The following is a 26194-nucleotide window of genomic DNA, read 5'->3' on the forward strand; positions in this document are numbered from 1 at the left end:
GGGCACCCAACCACTCCACCCCAGTGGACAGCCCAAGCAACAGAAGGCTGTCATTCAACAAGTTTTGAAGTGGCCTTTTCCTTCCCCCCTACCCTCCTCCCACACCCCACCCAGGCTACCTTGTGAGTTATCTCCCTATTTTTATAATCAATTAATAAAGAATACATGGGTTTTTAAATGATAGTGACTTTATTTCCTTTGCAAGGAAGCTGTGATCGAAGGGGGGAGGGCGGGTGGCTTACAGGTAATTAGAGACAAGCAAGGGGGCGGGTTTTCATCAAGGAGAAACAAACAAAAGTGTCACACGGTACCCTGGCCAGTCATGAAACTGGTTTTCAAAGCTTCTCTGATGCGCACTGCTTCCTGCTGTGCTATTCTAATCGCCCTGGTGCCTGGCTGCGCGTATTCAGCAGCCAGGCGATTTGCCTCAACCTCCCACCCCACCATAAATGTCTCCCCCTTACTCTCACAGAGATTGTGGAGCACACAGCAAGCAGCAATAACAATGGGAATATTGGTTTCGCTGAGGTCTGAATGAGTCAGTAAACTGCGCCAGCGACCCTTTAAACATCCAAATGCACACTCTACCACCATTCTGCACTTGCTCAGTCTATAGTTGAACAGCTCCTTACTACTGTCCAGGGTGCCTGTGTACGGCTTCATGAGCCAGGGCATTAAGGGGTAGGCTGGGTCCCCAAGGATAACTATAGGCATTTCAACATCCCCAACAATTATTTTCTGGTCTGGGAAGTAAATCCCTTCCGGCAGCTGTTTAAACAGACCAGAGTTCCTGAAGATGCGAGCATCATTCTTTCCCAGCCATCCCACACTGATGTTGGTGAAACGTCCCTTGTGATCCACCAGTGCTTGCAGCACCACTGAAAAGTACCCCTTGCGGTTTATGTACTGGCTGCCCTGGTTGTCCGGTCCCAAGATAGGGATATGCGTACTGTCTATAGCCCCACCACAGCTAGAGAATTCCACTGCAGCAAAGCCATCGACTATGACCTGCACATTTCCCAGAGTCACTACCTTTGATAGCAGCAGCTCAATGATTGCGTTGTCTACTTGCATCACAGCAACCCCCACAGTAGATTTGCCCACTCCAAATTGATTACCGACTGACCAGTAGCTGTCTGGCGTTGCAAGCTTCCACAGGGCTATTGCCACTCACTTCTCAACTGTGAGGGCTGCTCTCATCTTGGTATTCTTGCTCTTCAGGGCGGGGGAAAGCAAGTCACAAAGTTCCATGAAAGTGCCCTTACGCATGTGAAAGTTTCGGAGCCACTGGGAATCATCCCAAACCTGCAACACTATGCGGTCCCACCAGTCTGTGCTTGTTTCCAAGGCCCAGAATCAGCATTCCATGGCATAAGCCTGCCCCATTAACACCATGATCTCCAAATTGCCGGGGACACAGAGAAATCTGTGTCCATGTCCTCATCACCCTGCTGCCGTCGCCTCCTTGCCAAGTTTTTCAAGTTCTGGTTCTGCATAAACTGCACCATAAAGCGCGAGGTGTTTACAATGATCATAACTGCGGGGGTGAGCTGAACGGGCTCCATGCTTGCCACGCTATGGTGTCTGCTCAGACAATCCAGGGAAAAAGGCATGAAATGATTGTCTGCCGTTGCTTTCACAGAGGGAGGGAGGGTTGACTGACAATATTTACCTATAACCACCCGTGACAAATGTTTGGCCCCATTAGGCATTGGGAGCTCAGTCCAGAATTCCAATGGGCAGCGGGGACTGTGGGAACTGTGGGATAGCTACCCACAGTGCACCGCTCAGAATGTCAACGCTTTCCATGGTACAGTGGACACACACCACCGAATTAAAGTGCTTAGTGTGGACACATGCACTCGACTTTATACAATCTGTTCCCAAAAATTGATTTCTGTAAAATCGGAGTAATTTCATAGTGTAGACATACCTTAAGCATTTGTAGGATCGGGATGTAAGACGTGAAACGGAGAGAATGGGACATAATGTGAAATCCAGAGGAAGGATTGATGGAGTTTAAACTTTGTGGTGTGTAATTAGGGGCCGGGAATAAGGGCACAGCTTACCTCACTGACATCAATCGTGTGGCTCTGCCTCAGTTTACCCACTGAAGGGGGTCTTGCCAGGACTGGTAGGGTGATTGTGCTCATCAGCCAAATCAAATGTCCCTCCTTTCCAGGGTAAATAAACCCAACCAAAAGACACAACCAGCCTTTTCACAGAATCAGAATATCAGGGTTGGAAGGAACCTCAGGAGGTCATCTAGTCCAATCCCCTGCTCAAAGCAGGACCTAATCCCCAACTAAATCATCCCAGCCAGGGCTTTGTCAAGCCTGGCCTTAAAAACCACTAAGGATGGAGATTCCACCACCTCCCTAGGTAACCGATTCTAGTGCTTCACCACCCTCCTTGTGAAAAAGTTTTTCCTAATATCCAACCTAAAGCTCCCCCACTGCAACTTGAGACCATTACTCCTTGTTCTGTCATCAGCTACCACTGAGAACAGTCTAGATTCATCCTCTTTGGAACCCCCTTTCAGGTAGTTGAAAGCAGTTATCAAATCCCCCCTCATTCTTCTATTCTGCAGATTAAACAATCCCAGTTCCCTCAGCCTCTCCTCATAAGTCATGTGCTCCAGCCCTCTAATCATTGTTGCTGCCCTCTGCTGGACTCTTTCCAATTTTTCCACATCCTTCTTGTAGTGTGGGGCCCAAAACTGGACACAGGACTCCAGATGAGGCCTCACCAATGCTGAATAGAGGGGAATGATCATGTCCCTCAATCTGCTGGCAATGCTCCTACTTATACAGCCCAAAATGCCATTATCCTTCTTGGCAACGAGGGCACACCATTGACTCATATCCAGCTTCTTGTCCACTGTAACCCCTAGGTCCTTTTCTGCAGAACTGCTGCCTAGCCACTCGGTCCCTAGTCTGTAGGAGTGCATGGGATTCTTCCTTCCTAAGTGCAGGGCTCTGCACTTGTCCTTGTTGAACCTCATCAGATTTCTTTTGGCCCAATCCTCTAACTTGTCTTTTGGCCCAATCCTCTAATTTTTGTCCTCATTGGTCCACACCTGTCTGTCCTAGGATCTGTGCAACCATTAAATCCTTCCCTGTTAGTTGTAGGAGGTCCTTCTCCCCTTTCACTGGGTTCAAGGCATCCTTTATTTACAACCTTCCTCAAATTACTTCTCTGTCAGTGGTGAGAGCCTGCAGCTGCACCTGCTCAGTCGTCAGGCAGCCAATGAGTGCAGCTGGGCCTCAGCAGAACCCCACCTGATTGGCTAAGGCAGCCTGGTGGCTTGCTGTTAAGCCCAGCAGCTGCAAAGGATCAGTGGCCACTCAATGCACACACCTTCGAATTCTCTGCCTCCCTTACTCCAAGCCCTGCTTCTACCTTGCCTGAGTCCAGGTAATCCAGTTCTTACTCTGACTTGATCTTGGGCTCTGGCATTTGGACTGTGACCAGTAGACCTGACTCCTGCTCCAATGAGTAGGCCTGACTGCCTATGACCTAGTCTCCCGACACCCTCAGTTATAGGATTTTTTGACTGCCTCTAGGTAGCATCATAAGGGAGACCAGGCCCTCCCTCTACTCCAAATGCTGCTCCTGGGACCCTTTACTATTGACCAGCTATCTGCCCTAACTCCAACCTATACTGCTTCACAATTCTCAAGGACACCTTCTACTTCTGCCTATCTCCTCCAGCTTTCTCAGAGAGGCTCCTCACGGGCTCCATTCCTGGTCCTCTCTACAGGGAACTGATGCTGGTCTCAATCTAGATCCTTGGTCCTATGAAAATCCTGCCAACATGGTGCTGCGCTTCCCCAAATCTGCTCCTAAGCTCTCTCACATAGCTTCAGCCAAACCCCTTCCCAGCTCCTTCCATAGCTGTCTCTTAGCCCTGGCCAGCTTACATAACCACCTAAGATTCCCTTAGGTCTCTCTCTCCCAGGCAATTTCCTGCTCCCCCTTCCCAACAGGCCTTGCTGTAGCCCAAAGTCACCTGATCTGGTAGGAAAACTAGGGAGAGGTAGGGACTGGGGCTGTTTCTGAAGCTCCCCTTGTGACGGGGTGGCTTGTTCATTTTGGGGCATTGTGTAAGTAGTAATTGCCTGAATGCAGAGAGGGATCCAGTTTAGAGAATCAGGGTAGGGGTGTTATTCTATGTGGAGGGGCTGCGTGGGAACAAGCACAGAGACAAGTGTAGGAGAACGAATCAAATAGTACATTGAGGCTGGTGATGATAGATATTTGGGTGAAATCCTGGTCCCGTTGAAGTAACTGAAAAATCTTCCATTGACTTCAGTGGAGCCAGGCCTTCTCTTTAACTATAATTTAGTTATATTGTCCAAAAGTAGTCTTCCTCCTCCTCTATGTGTTCTCTTTTGTTCTAACTTGTCCAGCTCTTCTGAGGTTATTACACCTGGCCTGGGGATTGTATCTTTCTTTGTTCCTTCCAAGTCATTTTTTAAACAAAAGAACTGAAAATATAAATCTATGAAATGTAACAAAAAAAAAAAAAAAATCTAGTGACCATTATGTACATTTAAATACATTAGCTCTTGGGCCCAATCCTCATCATAGTATAAATTGGTAGGAGCTACACCAAGTTTACACCAGCTAAGGATTTGGCCCTTCAGTTTTCTGAAGTCTGATAATATCAGTCTCTCTCTGCATTCTGATGCACAAGAAACTTATAAAAAAAGGCTAGAGCTTTGGGACCATCCACATTTCTCTTGGAGAGCCCATGTGGCATTTCTGAAATGAGACACCATTTTTTATTTAATTAACTTCCAATAAAGCTGATTTAACTACAAACAATAAAACTCCTTCTACCATGTCACTCTTCCTTCTTTAATAAACACAAACCTCAAGAAACCTCTGGGCATTCTGAGAAAAAGAAATAACCAAATAACTCAGAATATTTAATTTTCTATGCTGGAAATGAAAAACAGGTGTAATTAAAATAACACTTCTTTAAATTCAGTGACCTCTGTTGGCTAGCCATCTATGAATAATTTAGATTTTTCCCCCCATTATTATTGTAAAATTAAAACTAGGGCATATAAATTGTGAGATCCTCTTTAAATATCTTTAAGCACCAGCAATATGTATTTTCGACCAGTTAAAATCCTTAATGATACCAAAAATCTGTCAAGCATAGCTCCCCCAATTCATTTGCCTGAAACCATCAATATTTTATCATGCACTTGCAGTTGGCTTCAATTTAACAGTCCAGGTTACTAATCAAACAAAACACCCAAGTCATTAAAAGTTAGCATGCCATTTAGAAAGTGCATTTCACGTTTATTAAAATATCTTTCATGGAGCCATTAGAAGGCGAAAGTTTTAATTACAATCAGATATTTAGTTCTACTTCAGTTATGCTTTTGGCACTCTCTTGCAACCGCCTTGATTAATCTTCTGGACAGAACTCCTCCATTACCTCCTGAAATTATTTTCCTCTTTACTTCTTCATAATTCATCTCTTTTTCTTCCCCCCTCCAAACATATAAAATGTATTAAAAAGGTGTGCACAATACCTGCCTGAAAGATAAGTCATTAGAAAGATTCCATTTCAAATGCAATTTGTTCTCAAAAGTACCAAATAGCCATAATTCAAACAGATGTATTGAAATTGAAATATAGGTCTTAGTCATCATTTTAAACTATTTTCCTACAGATGAGACTAATATGAGCTCCCCCCACTCCTTCATGGTTTGAAATATACAGTTGTCAGATTTTGTGTGGGTAATTCTGAGAACACCATGAACTCTCACACATTCCTTGTCACTGCAAATCTCTCTTCTCTTTCCTCCTCAATATAATAGACAATGAAATATATTTTACCAAGGCTCTGTGGCGAGACCATTTCAATGGCTGCTTTCTGTCCACATTAATAAACAATTACATATCCTCAGCCTGCAGTAACTAAAATACTCATTTCCGTCATCTCATTTAATAGACCCATTTGCTAAGGGCATAACCAAATTTGAGCTGTGTACAAAAAACTTAAGAGCCATGTCTGAAAGTTTGGCCCCTATATGTATCAGTTTTAGATCTATGTATCACCTACTTTCTGTAGAAAGACCCTACCTTGAAGCTTAGCCCCATTTTTAGCTTGAATAGGATCAGATATGTTTCCTCTCATCTCCCTGATTTTCAACACCTTTCTCCTTATTCCCTCCCTGAAGCCCTTTTTATGCCACCTTGGGTCCCATTCCAAGACTTTCCAATAGGCCCTAGTCAGTTTTCTTTCCATCCTCCAATAAGCTTTACATTAGTATCCCCTACGTAGACATCCAGTCACAGGGGATTTAAGGCGTCCCTCTTGCCATCTCTAGTGTTCCTCTGCTGGGGGATGGATTCCCACATTGAGGCTCTTCAGGGCCCAACACCCAGCTCCCTGCTACCCACATTCCCAGACTAGAGTCTACTGTGAGCAAATGAAGGGTATTTGGGGCTCTGATAATGCTATCTAGAATCACAGACAGACTCCTAGCCAAAGGCTCATGAGGCCACCAGGCTTGCTCTTCACTTCTCCTCTTTCCTCATCAACTGGAGCAGGGTCATTCCTGTCATCTGAGGAGTACCTCTGCTCTCATGATGGTCAAAACCTAGTGAAAATACAAGGCCACCATCTAAAGGCAGCAAAGTTCATATGTCTGGTTGGCAAAATTAACAGAGGGTACAGTGGCTATACTGGCTTATTTAGAGCCTGTTCACTCCTTGATATGATTGGCAGCATTGGCTCAAGAGGTGCATGGGTGTTTCAAGTCAAGGACTTAAGTACATAGGCTGAGAAGTAGGAGAAGCTTGCACAGCCCCTGCTTGCATCCGCCTTGGTTAAAGACAGTGGTAGTTGATCCTTTCGTTAACACCAAATTCACACCATTTCTTTAAATTATTTTTATTACTTTAAAATAATACAAAATGTTATGACTAGATCTAGCAAAATACAGCAAGAGGTTGGTTTTTTGTTTGTTTTTTTGAATGGTGGGGAAATAAGAGAAGCAGATAGAAAACTGATGAAGTATTCTTTTCTGTGAGCATTCCAAATTATACACAGAACTAGGATAATACACAATAAAAGAACCCAGGGTAGTTCAATTTTTAGAGAAAGAGGACACAATTAGAAGTGGGTCAAAATCAAAGGTCAGATTTGGAATTGGACTTATTCTGATAAAAGCTTGGAATTAGTGCTACAGTTCAGCCCTCTCTAAACACAATATATTTTGAAAATATAGCTAAACAAAAGGTGATACCACTGTGCATTATAAAAAATCCTGTTCTTTTCAATGCCTTCAAGAGAAGGAAAAGACGTTAAGATAGGTTGTTGTGTTTTCTGGGATAATCCTTGATAGCCTAGCACCATCTAGTGTTTGCTGTGAGAGTAGTATCTTAAGTGGGACACTGGAGAAATGAAAGAGTTGGTGAAACTAACCCGGAAGAGATCTGAGTTTCCTAAAATTGTACCTTGCTAGAGTTGAATCAGAGTCTTTAGATCATTTTATATAAATGAATTAGCAATAAACAATAAAACTAATGCTGCCATTTTAATGGATAGTGATAAATAGCTGTCCCTTTTCCCCCCCAGGGCAGTTCTGTTTTTCAGCAGTCTAATTTGAAAATTTGGAACTTTACATCAGGACATGTATCTTCTTTTAATACTCAACATCCCTCACTCCTCTGCTCCAGCAGAGTGCTGCTGTGGGCTCTGGAAAGCTCTTCTCTAGAGCCATATGAATAACTGATTTGAGGGGGGCGGGGTCACAGCCAGTTCTACAAAATAGAAAAAATTGTTAAGGGTTAATCTGAAATTAAATAATTTAACATTTTTAGGTAATAAAAAATATTTTTGAGTCAAACTAAATGTTTCATTCAACCCAAATTAAAATGTGTTTTTTATTTCGGCTAAAGAACACTTGTTTGAGTAGAAATGAAAATTTCATTTGAGCTTTAAAAATTTTTAAATTAAATTGAAGTACAATTTTGAAATAAAAAGCATTTCTAATCAAAACCTTTTGTTTCAAAAGCAGCAACCCTACATGTTGAGGGGGGAGTTCAGTTTTTCAACCAAATCACTTCATCAAATTGTACATGAATGTGTGAAACATTTCAGCTGACCCAAATCTGCATTTGGTAGAAGAAAGTTTGCCCCGCTCTAGTATTCTCAGCCTTAGCACTTATTGGCAGAAGCTGGCAATGGTATCGGGGGAAAGGGGTGAATGTAGAAAATAGACTTCCCACTATACAGGGAGTAATGTGTGTCCCATGGTTTTTATTTGAGAAAACTAGTCACCTTAATTAACAAGCACCTAGACTACAGTGAGGGGTTCTATATAAAACAGAGAAAGAGAGATGTTGGTACACTGTGTGTAATCAAGAACGGACATTAAAATTTGGTATTTTGTTAAGACAAATTAGAGTAGCACAATAAGAAAGCTTGGCCCACATGTGGGCTGGCTGAGATATGCCTCTAATTATCAAAACCGCATTCTAATGCCTCCCTGAGAGGTTTCTCCCCAGAGGCTCTTCTAGGAGCTTTTTATTGAAAATGCTAGCAGAGGGAGCCCAGAGAGGGAATATTAAGCTTTTGAATTGGGAAAATGAGATTGTTTAAATCTTCTAAAAAAAGAGTTGGGGGGGAGGAGGGTTGTGTTTCTGATGCCCAGGGGCTAGACTAAATGTGCCTTAGGAAAAGATCCTTTATCATCATTGGGCAATATTCTCAGACTCTCAGCTTTTTGGAGCAGGTATGTGTTCTCATCTGAGTTTATCCAGCACTTAACACAGTGGGGGCTGGCCTCCCAATCCTCACTGGAGCTTTTGAGCACCATTCTAATGTACCTTAGAAATTATATTTCTAAAAACCCTGCACTGGCTAGCCCGACAGTAACAGGTTATCAGATCCACCTGAATTCTGCTCAGTGTAGGACCTGAAAGAGGATTCCTCTCTAGGCAAAGGAAATCCTCATCTAGCCATTTAAGAAGGGCAAAGCATATGGACTTAGATAAATATCTGGAGTGAAACCCTGACCCCATTGAAGTCAGTAGGGAAACTCCCATCAACTTCAGCAAGGCCAGGCTTTCTCCAGCAAGGCCTAGAACATTCTTTCATTCTCTTATTTCTTCCTATGACACATGCTAAAGTTTGATACAATAAGAGGCTTTGGGTGAGTTATATATACCAGGCTGGACTAACACCATATGTCACAGGGGCATACTCACCTCTAGTAGCTCCTCCTCCTGAGGATTAGCTCTGGCTAGGCAGCGTGCCCTCCTCCAGCAGTGTCCCTCTGTAGGGAGCCAGGCTGGCTTCCTTCCCAACCAGAGGGTAAAGAGCCACCCTCTCAGCCTGAGTGGGCGGGGCCAGACAAAGCTTACGCCAATCCCCGGAAGGGGAGGGGTGGGACAGGAAGTACAAAGGGCGGGGCCCTTTGCCCAGTGAGGAGAGCACCAGGGAGGGAGACAGACACAGGCTACTCCCTCGTGATCCTGCTGCCGACTCAGGGGAGGCCCTGGGCCAGGAGGAACCTGACCGGGAGGAAGGCCTGCGGCGACCAGGACTGCCAGCTGCTGAGGACCTGGAGGGGCCCAGCTGTAGCCCGGGCCAGCGTGAGTCCGACACAGAGGGGGAGCTGGAGCTGCCCTCAGCGGAATACCTGGACGAGCTGGAGGAACCGGAGAGACCCGCTTGAGAGACCGGGTAGGAAGTAGCCCAGGGGCAGAACTGCACCGTGGGGTGGGTGTGTTTGGTCAGCGGGTGCGGACGGCCCCGCTGACCGAGCGGCGGGACCTTCGGCTCCCGCCACTGTCAGGGCCCTGGGCTGGAACGCAGTGGAGCTGGGCGCCCCTGCGTTCCCCTACTCTGGCCAACCTGCCCGCGGGGCGCGCTGCAGACTCGGGCCGGCGCTCCCCTGCCCGCTAACTCCCCAGTGCCTGAAAGGTGTGACTAAGGCCTGCCAGTGGGACCATAGCTCTCCATTGCCCCCTAGGCGCTTGGAGGACCAATTGAAACCTGTCACACCCTCCTATTATCCTGTCACCATCTGCCTCTCAAGGGGCTCCCCCATCATGACTTGGCCAGAGCCACATGTGGTTCACCTTCTGGGGGGAAGATGTATCAAAGTCCCTTCATATAAAATGGCAGTCTTCCCTTTACTGCTCTGGCCTTGCCACTCATCCAGTGGCTGGCAGAGGATTCCAAGCCCACCCTCTACTCTGGGTGCCAGCTCAGGGAACCTCTGGTCAGCAGCCAAAGCCTGCACTGTCCTACTTTGCTGCTTTCCCCCTGAGCCTTTTCCTACCTCCCCCCTGGTTTGCCAGCCTCCCAACTCCCTCCTTTCAGGGAGTAACTGTGCACTACCCTCTAGTCCTGAACAAAGCTTCCTCCTCCTAGGGGGTAACTGCAGCCTACTTCCCTGCAGCCCAGACCTCTATTGCCAGCTTCCTGGCTTATATAGGCTCCCTCTGTTCCTGTCCAGCTGAGCCTCTTCTAATTAAATCCCTGCTCCCTGTTTTCTTCTCCACTTAGCCATCTTAACTCCTCCAAGCCTTGACTCCTCAGCTCTGGTCAGGGGCTAAGAGGGAGACCTCTTCTCTCCCCACCCCCACCCCTGTTGCGCCACTGCTGAGTTCAGGATTTCTGTGGTCAAGATTTTGCCATTCATCTCTGCAGTTTGTTACATCAGTCTACCCAGTTACCAAAGATACGCTTTCTTTTCAGCCTTTGTGGCTTACATTTTTTTCAACTGTGAATGTGTGTCTGGGAGGAGGAGAACAAAGAAAGCTGATTCACTGAAAACCAAAAAGGAAACTACATTTACATGACATGACTTTTGCCATCAGGCCCTGCAAAAATTCCTTCTTCCAGACGATGAGATGCCGAAATCTGGCAGCTGGTGAAGTCCCAAATGAAAAAAGCCAGCATTCTGGGATCTTATCACTAGGGCAGTGAAGATATGAAGTGGGCCTGCAGCATCCAAGCTACCAGAAGAGAAGCAGAAAGACAGACAGATCTTTGGTGCTCATTTTTTATTGTTGATGTCTCCAACAAATCCAGTCATCCTCTTTCAACAGATACAGCATGTACCAAGCATTCATGTTGATTAGGTAGAGACCCCTCTGAGAAGACAGCACATCAGTACAGATTACTCTGGATGTGCTTTAATACTGAGAAGCCAATTTAAAATAGGCATAAGCAAGAGCAGTAGCTATTGTGATGTTTTTCACAGAGCTAGGGAAAAGTGTGTGTGTGTGGTTTTTTTTTTTTTTTTTTGGTGTGTGTGTGTTTTTGGAAATGTCCGGGTACCTTTGGTGTGTAGGCCTGCTGTTACCTTGGATATTTTGACTGTTTAAATTTACAGCAAACCCAACAGGCGACATGACCACCAGATAACTTAATTCATAGAAAAGAAAGCTTCACGCTGAGGGACACAAACTGGATAGAACATTAAGTAACACGCTGTGGAACATGGACTATATTACTTTACCCAGCTCTAATTTCTATGATTCCAGCAATGATACCACAAAGCTGACCCATGCTGAATGACTATAAGAACCATGTCAGAAATACTTCCAGTGTTCAGACTACATGTGGGTAAAACGTGTATTTGACAGAGCAGGGTGATGGGCTATCAGCAGGCAGTCTGGTAAATGGGATCATTTAATCCCAGCAAATATCTACACCTGTCTGACAAGTCCTATTTCTGGCTTCTGAGCAGTAGGGGACCTGAGCTGAAGTATTCTGTTAAAAGAAGGATAGTCTTTTTTGACCAAGTGTCACAGAAGATATTTTAAAGGTCAGAGTTGTCTAAGAACCTACAAAAAAATTAAAGCAGGCTCAGGGGAGAGAACTGCAGAAAGCAAGATCATGTCTCAGTAGAGGTTGCTAAGAGGTGAACCAAAGGACCTGATGGCAAGTTAGAAGTGGAAGGCAATCAGAAATACAAACTCATTTAGCTATTAAGGGGAAAGAAAGATGAAAATAATTTCATAGTATTTAATTATCCTTAATGTTTGGACAAGGGACACATAATGGTAGATCAACTGTAGAGACATGCCAGTGGTAGCATTTTAACTTTATTATAAATCATTGCTCAGAGCTTGCTAATGTTAAAAAAACAAACCTAATAATAGTATTAAGCTGAAAAATCAAAAATGGACAGTCAGCTAAGATGTGATGAATTGTATTTCCCTGCTGAGAAGGGAGGGGAAGTGACTAGCTGGCAGAGAGAAGACTTAACATTTGATGTCTGATAAATGAGCCCTGTTGAATAATGGTTAGGCTTGTCAGAACCACCACAAGATTCTCCTAAAGTAGTGATCTGAATGACCAGAAGTATGCATCCAGTTTCAACAAGAAAAGGAGTACTTGTGGCACCTTAGAGACTAACCAGTTTATTTGAGCATGAGCTTTCGTGAGCTACAGCTCACTTCATCGGATGCATAGCATATCGTGGAAACTGCAGAAGACATTATATACACACAGAGACCATGAAACAAAACTTCCTCCCACTTCACTCCCCCGCTGGCAACAGCTTATCTAAAGTGATCCTCAAGTAGAGCCATTTCCAGCACAAATCCAGGTTTTCTCACCCTTTCCCCCCCACCCCCCACACACACATACAAATTCACTCTCCTGCTGGCAACAGCCCATCCCCCTTTGAAACCCCTCTTTATAATGCGCATGATAATCAAGGTGGGTCACCTCCAGCACTAATCCAGGTTTTCTCACCCACCCCCCCCACACACACCCCCTTTTTCCAAAAACCACACACACACAAACTCATTCTCCTGCTGGCAACAGCTCATCTTACAATGTGCACAGCAATAATCCAAGTTTAACCAGAGCGTCTTGGGGGGGGTTTTGCAGGAAAAAAAACAAGGGGAGACAGGCTACCTTGCATAATGACTTAGCCACTCCCAGTCTCTATTCAAGCCCAAATTAATAGTATCCAATTTGCAAATGAATTCCAATTCAGCAGTTTCTCGCTGGAGTCTGGATTTGAAGTTTTTTTTGCTTTAAGATAGCGACCCTCATGTCTGTGATTGCGTGACCAGAGAGATTGAAGTGTTCTCCGACTGGTTTATGAATGTTATAATTCTTGACATCTGATTTGTGTCCATTTATTCTTTTACGTAGAGACTGTCCAGTTTGACCAATGTACATGGCAGAGGGGCGTTGCTGGCACATGATGGCATATATCACATTGGTGGATGTGCAGGTGAACGAGCCTCTGATAGTGTGGCTGATGTTGTTAGGCCCTGTGATGGTGTCCCCTGAATAGATATGTGGGCACAGTTGGCAACGGGCTTTGTTGCAAGGATAGGTTCCTGGGCTAGTGGTTCTGTTGTGTGGTATGTGGTTGTTGGTGAGTATTCGTTTCAGGTTGGGGGGCTGTCTGTAGGCAAGGACTGGCCTTTCTCCCAAGATTTGTGAGAGTGTTGGGTCATCCTTCAGGATAGGTTGTAGATCCTTAATAATGCGTTGGAGGGGTTCAATAGAAGCTTCACAATTGACTTAAATGGGAGCTGGAGAAGGCCCTGGTACTAGGGTTGCCAAATTTCTAATCGCACAAAACCGAACAACCTTGCCCTGCCCCCTGCCTGCCCCTTCCCCGAGGCTCTGCCCCATCCCTTCTTTGAGGCCCTACCCCCCCGCCCCAATCGCTTCCTCTTCCGCATCCTCACTCACTTTCACCAGGCTGGGGCAGTGGGTTGGGGAGCAGGAGGGTGGTGTGGGCTCTGGGATGGGGCCAAAAATGAGGGGTTTGGGGTGCAGGATGGGGCTCAGGGATGGGGCAGTGGGTTGGGGTGCAGGAGCGAGTGTGGGGTGCAGGTTCCAGGAGAGAGTTTGGGTGTGGGAGAGGACTCAGGGTTGGGGCAGGGGGTTGGGGTGTGGGCTGCGGGCTCTGGGAGGGAGTTTGGGTGTGGGGGGGGGGGTTCCAACATGGGGCAGAGGGTTGGGGTGCGGGAGGGAGTTCGGGATGCAGGCTCTGGCTGGGTGGAACTTACCTCAGGTGACTCCTGGTCTGTGGCACAGCGGGGCTAAGGCAGGCTCCCTGCCTGTCCTGGCTCCACGTGGCTCCCAGAAACAGCCAGCATGTCCGACTCCTGGGCGCAGGGGTCTCTGAACCCTGCCCGTGCCCACAGACTCCACCCCTGCAGCTCCCATTGGCCACAGTTCCCAGCCAATGGGCACTGCAGAGCTGGTGCTCAGGGTGGGGACGGCGAGCGGAGCCTCCCTGGTAGTCCCTGCTCCTAGAGGCCTGATCCCCGCTGCGCCACTGACTGGACTTCTAACTATCTGGTCAGCAGTGCTGACTGGAGCCGCCAGGGTCCCTTTTTGAGCGAGCTAAAGTTTCTCACTCTCCCAGAAAGTGTCTTCCATCCAAATCAAGTTTAAAACCAACCAAAAGATTATTTGTTTTCCCAGAGGTTTTTCCCCCACAGAATAGACATGAGTTAAATAGTACTTGCTGGGAAATTTAGCTTAACCTGTTTTTCTTTTCTTTTATTTGTTAAAGGTAAACAGAATTGCTGAAAAGAGATTTTCTAAACTAAGCATTAAAAGAGGATCTTGGCTATATAAAATAAGTGAAGATAGTAGAGATGTGACAATTAAGATCTTGAGATATGGTTATTCTAAGAGTTATACCAGTGATTTGTTTTTAATCTTTCTCTCACTTGCTGCATCTTTCCTGAGCTAGTTCAGGTGTTTTCTTACCTGTGCAGAGTAGGTTCTGTTTCTTTTTTTATTCTGTTGAATCACAATATTTTTGCAACAATAGCAATGAAATATATGTATTAGCTGCAATCACAAGTATTCTAAAACTGTTTTGTTTAATTTTAGAAAATCAGGATATTTCCCTACCACCATTATAATAGAATGAATGGGGAATATAATGACAAAACTAACTGATACCCCATATCTCCTTAGTTTTCTTGTTATGGAAAAATATTGTGTTAGGTGATTGTGATCGTTGTCCTGGGGTTATGTACGTAGAGACTTACTCCACATAAATCAATAAACATGCTTTAAAAATCAGACAATACAAAGAAGTGATACAGAGTAGTGATGCCAGAGATTCATTTTCCTTTCTCTTAAACATGTTTCCCATACCATTTCCAAAGCTAGCTATGCCACTAGAACACTACCAACAGGCTGCAGAAGCAAATTTATACTTAGAGCTGGTTATACATGCCTTCCAGACAGATTAGGTCATAGTGTTGGAGTGGCACTGTACCTAAATGATCCCATAGAATCCAACTGGAAAATTTCTGAATGGGGAGGCCCAAACAGTAGAAGCTGTACATATGGAGATCCAACATGTAAGAATGTAAACATCACCTAGATAGTTATTCCATCTTTCTCCACTACAGGGTTTCTTGCATCATTCCCAAAGCTTCAGGCACTAGCTATCTCAGACAGGATACTGAACTAAATAGACTACTGGTCTGATCTGTTATGGCAGTTCCTATGTTCCAGACACAAAAAGAGAAAATCAGAGTTTCCCACAAGTACAGAAAATAGTTGCCCAATGCTAGGGCAACTATTCAAGCAGAATCTTAGAAGTTAGAAGTGGGATCAAGCCACAAACCTTAGTTCTAAAAATCAGACTTCTCCAAAATTTGGAGGGAATCGAATCCCAAGTTATGATTTGGACCCCTCTCTGTCTGGAAACAAGATAAACTAATGATCTTGAGAGAATTAAATCCATTTATGAGTCACTGTGTCTGTAATCTCAATTTATCTAAGATGATGTGCTATATAGGACAAGCTCATAAGGGACACCAGATTTAAATTAAATCTAGAAAACTGACAGAGGGGAACCTCGCGTTCCTTATGCTGTGGAGTAACTAGCGAAGCCATATGGTGGATATTGCTTCCGATTATAAGCCTTTGCTGCAACAGATTATATTACATGACAACTACTAGCAACACTCGGGGCAGTAGTTAATTTTAGGTGTTGTGCTCTCCTGATAGCTTATTGTTTGCATATGTCATAATTCTGATTTATGGCACTAGAACACAAGAGAGCACTAGCACTGTAATAACACAAGCAGGTTCTACACAAGCTTCTCTGCAGAGCTCTACACTGCCCCTCCATCTCAGGCTGAAATTCCCCTGCTGTTCCTGAGCAGAGGCTGCCAATTTCATACAACTTCCTGCTGTTGATGTGACCTTTCAAAGATGTTACAATTGAAGTGAATTACAGAATAGTTCACTATGCCTCAAAGATTCAGTGGGAAGAAAGCACAGTTGTGTGGGTTGTTCAAGCTAGAGGAAAGGACTATTACATAGCTGCCTTGCTGGAAACCATCCCCTCATTTTTCTTTAACAACAGGACCTCCTATCCTGTGTTTACTTCTGTAAGGAGTATTCATTTTGATTGATAACTCCTGTATAAATAGAAAAAAACCCGCGTTTAGTTTTGTTTTTTTCTGCCAGTGCCTTTTGTGTGTGTGGCTTTGTTCCTCTGTTGCCTTAGTACTAAAATCGATTTATGTCATTTAATCAAAGAAGTGCTGAGCCTGATGGGGATCCATAGCAGGTAATCTAGTCCACAGACTTTTTTCCCCAGATATCTAATAAGTACCTAAAAACAGAGTACAGGCAGGAGGATTCCTTTTTCCTTTAAAGGACTCATCCCTTCTACTGTATTAGTTTTCTATATATTCTATGTTTTGCCTTTCACCTGCTAATAAAGGTACCATTGCAAAGTATGACAATAAATGGGGACTATTCTATTATGGAGACTGCTGGGAAAACGCATTCCTCTCTTCCCAGAAATGTATATTTGTACCTACTCCACCACAGAGAATATGTGATGATGCGATTAGGGTGCTTTGCCAGTCCACTACAGAGTATGCATTACTTCTAAATAAAGTCTTTGTATGTTTAGGCATCTCTTATGCATGTGTGTTGCTAAGGATAGAACTATGATATAGGTCATGTGTATAGGTATTTTCTTCTCTCACAGGTCAGTACTATTGTAATAACTAGTCTATCTGATGGGAGAGGACTATGGACATTCCATTAGGGTTGCAGCCCAAAAAGAGTTATGGGCTCTTTACAGACAAATAAGGAAACATAGTTCCTGCTCTAAATTTAAGGGTCCAATCCGCAAGCTCATGAACAACTTTATTCAGTTGGTGCCTGTGACGCACTCTATATGATTTTATGAAAGTATTCTGATGAGTGTAAATATAATGTAACTAAAATATGTTTCATGCAAAAGGTCTCTTGTAAGGTATAATTACAAAGCTTATAATTTACTGAGTGTGGTCATCCTATTTGTATAAATGTATCACTCTTGTATCTGAAACTAGAAATATGAAATATAACTCTGAGGTCCTATTGTAGTTATGCAAAGTGTAGGCCATTAATGGTTGTTCGGAATCTTAATGGCTCCCAACAAGCAGGACAATTGACCGTGGATGGCTCTGTTTGCAGGCAGGCCTTCCTGAGAGTCAGGCTGGGAGGAATGAAGGCTTGGAGTCTTACAGTGACATGTGATCATGTCACCTGAACTGGAATCCATTTTAACCTGGTGTTTTTCCATGGAGAAGAAGGGGTGGGAACCCAGAGGGACAAAGGATTTCCGCCTTATGCAAAAGATATATAAGTGGGTGGCACAGAACAAAGGGAGAGCCACCATGAGAAATCCCCTAGCTGCCACCTAAGCTGGAACAAGGGCTGTACCAGGGGAAAGGATTGTGCCCAGACTAGAAAGGTGAAAAACTTATTTAAACATCTCTAAGGGTGAGATTTTACCTGTATTCAGTTTTTATTACTATACTAGACTTAGACTTGCATGTTTTGTTTTGTTTGGTAATTCACTTTGTTCTGTCTGTCACTACTTAGAACCACTTAAATCCTACTTTCTGTATTTAATAAAATCACTTTTTGCTTATTAATTAACCCAGAGTATGTATTAATACCTGGGGGGCAAACAGCTGTGCATACCTCTCTATCAGTGTTATAGAGGGCGAAAAATTTATGAGTATATAAGATTTATACAGGGTAAAACGGATTTATTTGGGGTTTGGACCCCATTGGGAGTTGGGCACTTGAGTGTTAAAGACAGGCACACTTCTGTAAGCTGCTTTCAGTTAAGCCTACAGCTGTTAGGGGACGTGGTTCAGGCCTGGGTCTGGGTTTGTAGCAGGCTAGCGGGTCTGGCTCAAACCAGGCAGGGCACTGAAGTCCTAAGCTGACTGGGCAGGAAAGCAGGGGCAGAAGTAGGCTTGGCACATCAGGTGGCAGCTCCCAGGGGGTTTCTGTGATCCAGCCCGTCACAGTGCCAATCACTAAATCACATAAGCAAAGACATTAATGTGCTTAAATCAATACAGGAGTACGCCCTAAGTAGACAAACTCCTAATTGGTGAGGAAGGAGAGTTTTTCCTTATGGTAAATTTTCAATTATTTTTACATTTTTAGGGTGTCATAAGCTGGTATGCAGATTAAAAGGGAAAATATTTTTGGGAAAATATCAAAATAAAATATGTTTTAAGAATGGGATTTGTTAAATACTCTGCTAAACACTTTTAGATCAGCTGAGGATTGGATTGTCACCACTTACAGTAACTTCCCACATGTGCAGACCAGAGCGCTGTCTAGAGCTTAGTACAGGTTGGAGTTACAAGAAACAGACTTCTGTATAGGTTTCAGAGTAACAGCCGTGTTAGTCTGTATTCGCAAAAAGAAAAGGAGTACTTGTGGCATCTTAGAGACTCACCAATTTATTTGAGCATAAGCTTTCGTGAGCTACCTACCACTCTGAACTCTAGGGTACAGATGTGGGGACCTGCATGAAAACCTCCTAAGCTTACTTTCAGCAGCTTAGGTTAAAACTTCCCCAAGGTACAAATTAATTTTATCCTTTGTCCTTGGAATACCACTGCCACCACCAAACACTAACTGGGTTTACTGGGAAACGTAGTTTGGACACGTCTTTCCCCCCAAAATCCTCCCAACCCTTGCACCCCACTTCCTGGGAAAGGTTTGGTAAAAATCCTCACCAATTTGCATAGGTGACCACAGACCCAAACCCTTGGATCTGAGAACAATGAAAAAGCATTCAGTTTTCTTACAAGAAGACTTTTAATAGAAATAGAAGTAAATAGGAGTAAAGGAATCACCCCTGTAAAATCAGGATGGTAGGTACCTATGCATCTGATGAAGTGAGCTGTAGACTTCTGTATAGTTTCCAGTTGATTGACGAGAACTTAATGCTGCTGGAAGAAAATGATCTTCAATGCTTATGGCTCAATGTCCTAACAGATAAAATATAACGTGGGGTATTAGTGTCTGCTACAGACTACCACATCACACAATGGATCAGAATGACCCGTTCCTTGTGAACTTACCAGTAATGGAGGGAAAAACGCTGTGATCATGTGGGACTTCAAGTTGAGTGGCATGTTTTCAGGTCTCATGCTGCCAGTACTAACACATCCTTGGCATGTCTAACAATTATAGATGGCAATTTTCTGACTCAATAAGTTTTGCAACCAACAAGGGGAAATTCTATATTAAACATCAACTTGATAGATAAAGAGAAACTGATCACAGAACTAAAAATTAATAGTAGCTTATGTACAAGTGATCATGACTTGATCACGTGCAAGCAGAATAAAGTCCAAACTCTTAATATATACAGTTAATGCCTTAAAAGGGCGAATTTCACAAAGCTAAAACAAGTGTGAAACAAATCAGCTGTGAGGAAGAATTTAGTCAGAAAAATGTGAATGATAATTGGAAATTGTTTAAGAACACTTTACTAGATGCCCCAAAAGTCACTACGGAGGAAGAAGGCCTTATGTATTTAAAAAAAACCTGGTTTACAGGAGAAGTGAAGGCAGGTTTAAAAAAAAGATTAACAAATTGAAAGAAAGGGAAAGCTGATCGTAATGAATATAAATCAGACACTAGCAATTATAGAAAATAGATCGGGGAAGCCAAAGAACACAAGACTCTATGGCTATGCAATGGGGCATCTGCCCCACACTGGCCCATAAGGGGCTAGGTTAATAGAGCCCTAGGGAGGCTGTGCAGGAGGCAGCCAATCAGAGAGGGCTGAAGGGAGCAGCCAATCAAGCCCATATAAAAAGGGACCTCCAGGGCAAAGCAGGGCAGTTCTCTGCTGGGAGCCTAGGGAGAAAGGACTGTGTCTCTGGAGGGCTGAGATAACTGCCAGCACCCTGGAGAGAGAGCAATGCTGCTAGCAGGAACCAGGGGAGTGAGAGACAGCTCCTGGCTGGCTGCTGGGATTTACAGGCTGAGGCCCTGAGGCAAGGGCAAAGAGGAAGTGGCCAGACAACTTGCTGTAGTAGCCACTAAGGGAAGTGGCTGAACAGCAGACTGCAGGTCCCCCAGAAGGGGGGAGCACAGTGTGGGGCATGGCCAAAGGGCTGTGTTGCTGAAGAGGATGCTGCAGTCCTTGGAGAAACATGGGTCCTAGAGCAGGAGTGATGGCGGTGAGGCATCACCCAAAGAAGGCACACTAACATGCAGAGCTAATTCCCAAGACAGCCAGCAGGAGGCACCAGAGTGGTGAATCGCACCCCATTATAGGCTATTAGTGTTAAGGACAATAAGGAGGAAGTTTTTCAAGTATATTAGAAACAAAAATAATCCTGATAATGGTATTGGTCATTGCTAGATGGAAATGGTAGAATTATCAATAATAATGCAGAAAAGGCAAAATTGGTGCAACTGCTGCTAGAATACTATGTCCACAATTCAAGAAGGATTTTGATAAATTGGAGAGATATAGAGAAGAGACACAAAAAAGATTAGAAAACTCCCAGTAAGATTTATGGGGGCAGTCAACTTTTTTGGTTTTAAGAGAGAGCTGGACAAATTTGAGCATAATTGTACGATGGGGTTGCCCATGATGATAAGGGGCAGGGCTCAACAGCTCTGGGGCTCACTTCCAGTTTGTCCTATTTTCCTAAAAGTTCATGCTTCAGGGTTTCAGTTGGTCAACTGCAAGGATCAGGAACCCAATGTGTTCTAGGAGGGTGGTTTTTTATCTTCTTAGTCGTTCCTCTGAAGCATTAGGGAAGGTCATGGTTAGAGATGGGACAGTGGACCAGGACTCTGAGGTGGCACTGAAAATTCTCTCTCTCAGGTGCTTCGCTGGCTGGTTCTTGCTCACATGCTCAGGGTCTAACTGATCACCATATTTGGGGTCGGGAAGGAATTTTCAACCAGATTAGTTTTCAGAATGAAGAGAGATAAATAGTGGTGTCCCCCAGGGGTCTGAACTGGGAACAGCATTATTCAACAAATTCATAAACGATCTGGAAAAAAAGGTAAACAGCGAGGTGGCAAAATTTGCAGATGATACAAAACTACTCAAGATAGTTAAGTCCCAGGCAGACTGCGAAGGGCTACAAATGGATCTCACAAAACTGGGTGCCTGGGCAACAAAATGGCAGATGAAATTCAATGTTGATAAATGCAAAGTAATGCACATGGGAAAATATAATCCCAACTATACATATAAAACGATGGGGTCTAAATTAGCTGTTACCACTCAAGAAAGAGATTTTGGAGTCATTGTGGATAGTTCTCTGAAAACGTCCACTCAATGTGCAGTATCAGTCAAAAAAGCTAACAGAATGTTGGGAATAATTAAGAAAGGGATAGATAAGAAGACAGAAAATATCATTGCCTCCACATAAATCCATGGTATGCCTGTTATACCAATAAAATAAAAATCAGCACGATCTTATTAAAGGGAATAAGGCAATACACCGTATTTATTGTGAATACAGAAAATCATAGTAAGTAGTCAGTTATAGCTATAACATTCCATTCAATTTCACATTCATTCACACATTCTTTCATATACACACAGGTTCTGCAAGGTTGTTATCATAGTTACCAGCCTTAGAGTTGCTCATGCCAAGCCACTGGCCAGGTGGCCTGGACATGAGGAGGGAGCAGGGCCTTGTCAGATGCGCATCGGATGCTTCTGGAAGTTGGTTTACAGAATCAGACCCGAAGTCCTCAGTCTTCAGGGTCTGTTTTTATAGGGATTTATCCTCATACAAGTTTATAGGGTTTGCTTCATCATGCTGTTCTCATGTTTGAAGTGATAATCAATCACTGTTCTCACGTTTGAGGTGATAGTCAATCACGCAGATGGCACAGCAATGATGAAGTGACAGTATGTTGTAACCTTGTTCCTCGGCTCTTCAGCCCCCCTGTCCTTGGGGCAAAGTATGCCCTCAGGGTTATCGGGCTCTCTCGTCCACTGCTTTCTTCAGCCAGACGATCTTATTTTAAGGCTGGCACCTCAACCTTGAATCTTTCATTCCTCATTCAAATCATAGATACATACAATCACACTCCAACGTATATCCTGCCACATCTGCATTTTAATCACCTACCCATCCTTTAACATAACCATTTTAAAATCAGTGGGACATGGCAGTCTTCAATAAGTCTATTCATCCCACTTGTAATATCTAAAAGGAAACGAACAAGATAAGCATGCAAGAGTGGGGGGTTCACACATCTTATTCCAGAGTTCAAGAAAACAAATTTGTACCAGCCATAAAGGACAGCTGTTATCTCTTTTTCTCTGGATGACTTCTACAGTTAACACTGACCTTGTAAAACTGACAGGCAATTTCAATCAACACAGGCTCAGGAGGGTGGCTGAGAAACATATTTCTTTCTAATGGTCAGGCCAAATTCTGGGGTCTGCTGTGGAGTCACTCTTTCTTACATATTCCATATCAGAAATATACCGGTTATCAATCTAGTCCAACATCCCCACATCTTGAATACTGCATGCAGCTGTGGTCACCCCATCTCAAAAAAGATATATTAGAAAAGGTTCAGAAAAGGGCAACAAAAATTATTAGGGGTATGAAACAGCTTCTGTATGAGCAGAGATTAATAAGATTTCAAGTTGGAAAAGAGACAACTAAGGAGGGATATGATAGAGGTCTATAAAATCATGACTTGTGTGAAGAAAGTAAATAAGGAAGTGTTATTTACACAAGAACTAGGGGTCACCAAGTTAAATTAATAGGCAGCATGTTTAAAACAAACAAAAGGAAGTATTTTTTCACACAATGCACAGTCAACCTGTGGAACTCTTTGCCAGAGGATGCTGTGAAGTCCAAGACTATAACAGGTTTCAAAAAAGAACTAGATAAATTCATGGAAAATAGGTTCAACAATGGCTATTAGCCAGGAAGGGCAGGGATGGTGTCCCTAGCCTCTGTTTGCCAGAAGCTGGGAATGGGTGACAGGGGATGGATCACTTGAGGATTACTTGTTCTGTTCATTTCCTCTGGGACACCTTGCATTGGCCACTATCAGAAAACAGGATACTGGGCTAGATGGGCCTTTGTTCTGACACAATATAGCCGTTCTTATGTTATCAGATTGGCAGTAACCTTGGGTGGTTTTCTCCTTCCTCTGCAACTTGTCAGGATTACCTGGGTATATCTCATTTAAATAATTTCCCTGCCCTTTTAGGGCCTCAAGCACTAGTGCACCTCAGTCCCTCCTATTCTCTACCTGTGGCAGATAAGAGTCTAGTTTTCTGTGGGCTGTAACACTTTGGTCTAATTTGGTTTTTGGATTTAGTGTGCGGGTGCTGATATACAGAAGGTCAGACCAGATGACCTAGTGATCCCTTCTGGCCTTAAACTCTATGAGAAAACTTGCCTTATAGTGATAGACTCAGGGAGCTCAATCTATTTAGCTTAATAAAGAGGAGGTTAAGGGGTGACTTGATTAAAGTCTGTAAGTACCTACGAAATATTTAATAATGAGCTCTTCAATCTTGCAGAGCAAAATATAACACTATCCTTTGGCTGGAAGTTAAAGCTAGACAAATTCAGACTGGAAATAAGGCATACTTTTTAACAGTGAGAGTAATTAACCGTTGGAACAATTTATCAAGGGCCATGGTAGATTCCCCTTCACTGACAATCCATCACCTAATTTTAAAATCAGGATTAGATGTTCTTCTACAAGATCTGCTCTAGGAATTATTTTGACAAAGTTAAATAGCCTGTGTTGTATAGGAGATCAGACTAGATGACCACAATGGTCCCTTCATTAATTCCAAGGCCAGAATGGAACATTTAAAGACTGATCATTGGTACTAATGAAATCAAACAAAATTAACTGCTCTTAGTGCATCTGGGACCCATAAGTCCCTCAGTGCCAAATGGCAAGGGAGTTACAAGAATATCCTGATATGTACATTCTTACTCACCAAAGAATATCATGTGAGGTGTTAAATAAAAGCCAGTGTTACTGGGCATTAGTAGCATCGAGAAATGTATATACAGATACTATGTAAGGAATTATGTAGTATACTAAAAATATGCTCCTAAAGTATCAAAACAGAGTTGACAAACAGGTTTCTGCCAGACAAAGGATGTTTATTCAACTGTCCCTCTCTGTCTGCATATAAATTAAGCATTTTAATCCAACACAATGGAAGCCCCATTTCCTGTACATACAACGTCGACAGCGGATATGAAACTAACAGGGAGAAACACACCAGAGAATGAGGGGTCATCCTGACTAAGAGGTACAATGAACTCTGGGGAACATAAGCAAATGGCAAGGAAGACAGCACTTTATCCTGCACCTAGGAACTAACTGAACAGTGTGATTACATTCCTAAAAATGGGATCACAACCACTGAGGGTTGAATTACTGCAAAGGACATTTGGGGTGAGATAAACTGTTTCAGACAGAAGGTTAGCCTATTTCATCTCTAGAAAGAGTGTTATTATTCTGTTTTATATGTGACCCAGTTGTTTCCACTAGTGTTACTCACTACCTCTTGAATCTCTAACCTTTGATAATAAAGTTACTATTGCTCTCACTATAATTATGTCTCAGTGCTCTGGTGTTATACAAGGGGCTGATTCTGAGTCGAATCATTCAAGATGATGTGACATTGTTCTATTGGGGACAGAAAACCTAGTATTTCTATGAGTGTTCAGTGGATAAGGGGCTAGACCCTACAGGGGAACACTTCAAAGGGGCTCAGAACTGGGGTGCATCTATTGTTAACCTGCAAGGCAAAGTAAGGGCTGGCATAGCCCAGTGGAGATTATTCAGGTGGCTAACAGGCTGGTAGTGTCAGGGAGTTGACAATCAGTTAAGATCAAGCAAGTCCCTGTCCCTGGAGGCAGGTGGGTAACAACATGACCCCAGTCCTGGGTAGCCCAAGAACTGTCACAGAATCTTGGGGAGGTTGAGGAAGGATTAAGACAACCCAAAACTCTAGGCAGATCCCACATGGGGCCCATTCTGGCTCTGCTTTGGTACAGTGGGCCTGTCCTGCATTGGGGTTGTAAGGATAACCAACACAAGAGCTTTCGGTTGAGCCCATAAGGAGCCAAGATCACCTTTTTTTTGAATGGGCTGGATCTCCCTCCCAAACCACCACATCCTGTCTTCTGGTGAGCTGGAGTCTCAGGGCTGCCAAACCTATGCACTTCCCATGTAGACTGAGAGTTTTCAGATCTTTTTACAGGTACCGAGTCTACTGGCAAATCCTCATCTGATTGGCTGCCCTTCACCCATTTCCCCACAACTATAGCATTGAAGCCACAGTAGCACAGGCAGTAAAATGGATTGTACGTACCTGCCAAGGAACCTAGGTACATACTTGAATAGCTAGCCTTTGCCTTGGCTTCCCTGCTATTGTTATTCGAGCTATCTAGACCAAAACTAGTTCAAGTATGTCTACACATGCTGCAGGCACTAATTCAGATGAGTCCTGTCCATCATGATATTGAATTCCAAATTGTGGGAAATATTTGACTCTCACCTCAAATACACTGAAAATCAGTCTTGATTTGACTTTGAATTGTGCCCAGGAATATTTGTTAAAGCTAAATACTATTAGGGACTGGGGCATAGGCAGCCTGACCTATTGGTCACAGCTGGGCCAGTGTCCACCACTCAAAGACAGCCAGGAGGTGGTAGCTGAGCAAGGATCTATAACCAAGAGTCACAGTCAGGCTACAGTCAGAGATAAGAGATAGCTACCAGGCTGGAATCAGGAGGCAAGAGTCAGGGTCAGAGTCAGGCTGGGATGGGAGACTGGGGAGCGGGAAGAATAGTGCAGTCTGGAGTCACAGCAGGCCAGAAGTCTATGAGGTTGTCCAGACAACT

Source organism: Chelonia mydas, chromosome 6, assembly GCF_015237465.2.
Source record: "Chelonia mydas isolate rCheMyd1 chromosome 6, rCheMyd1.pri.v2, whole genome shotgun sequence".
Classification (NCBI taxonomy): Eukaryota; Metazoa; Chordata; order Testudines; family Cheloniidae; genus Chelonia; species Chelonia mydas.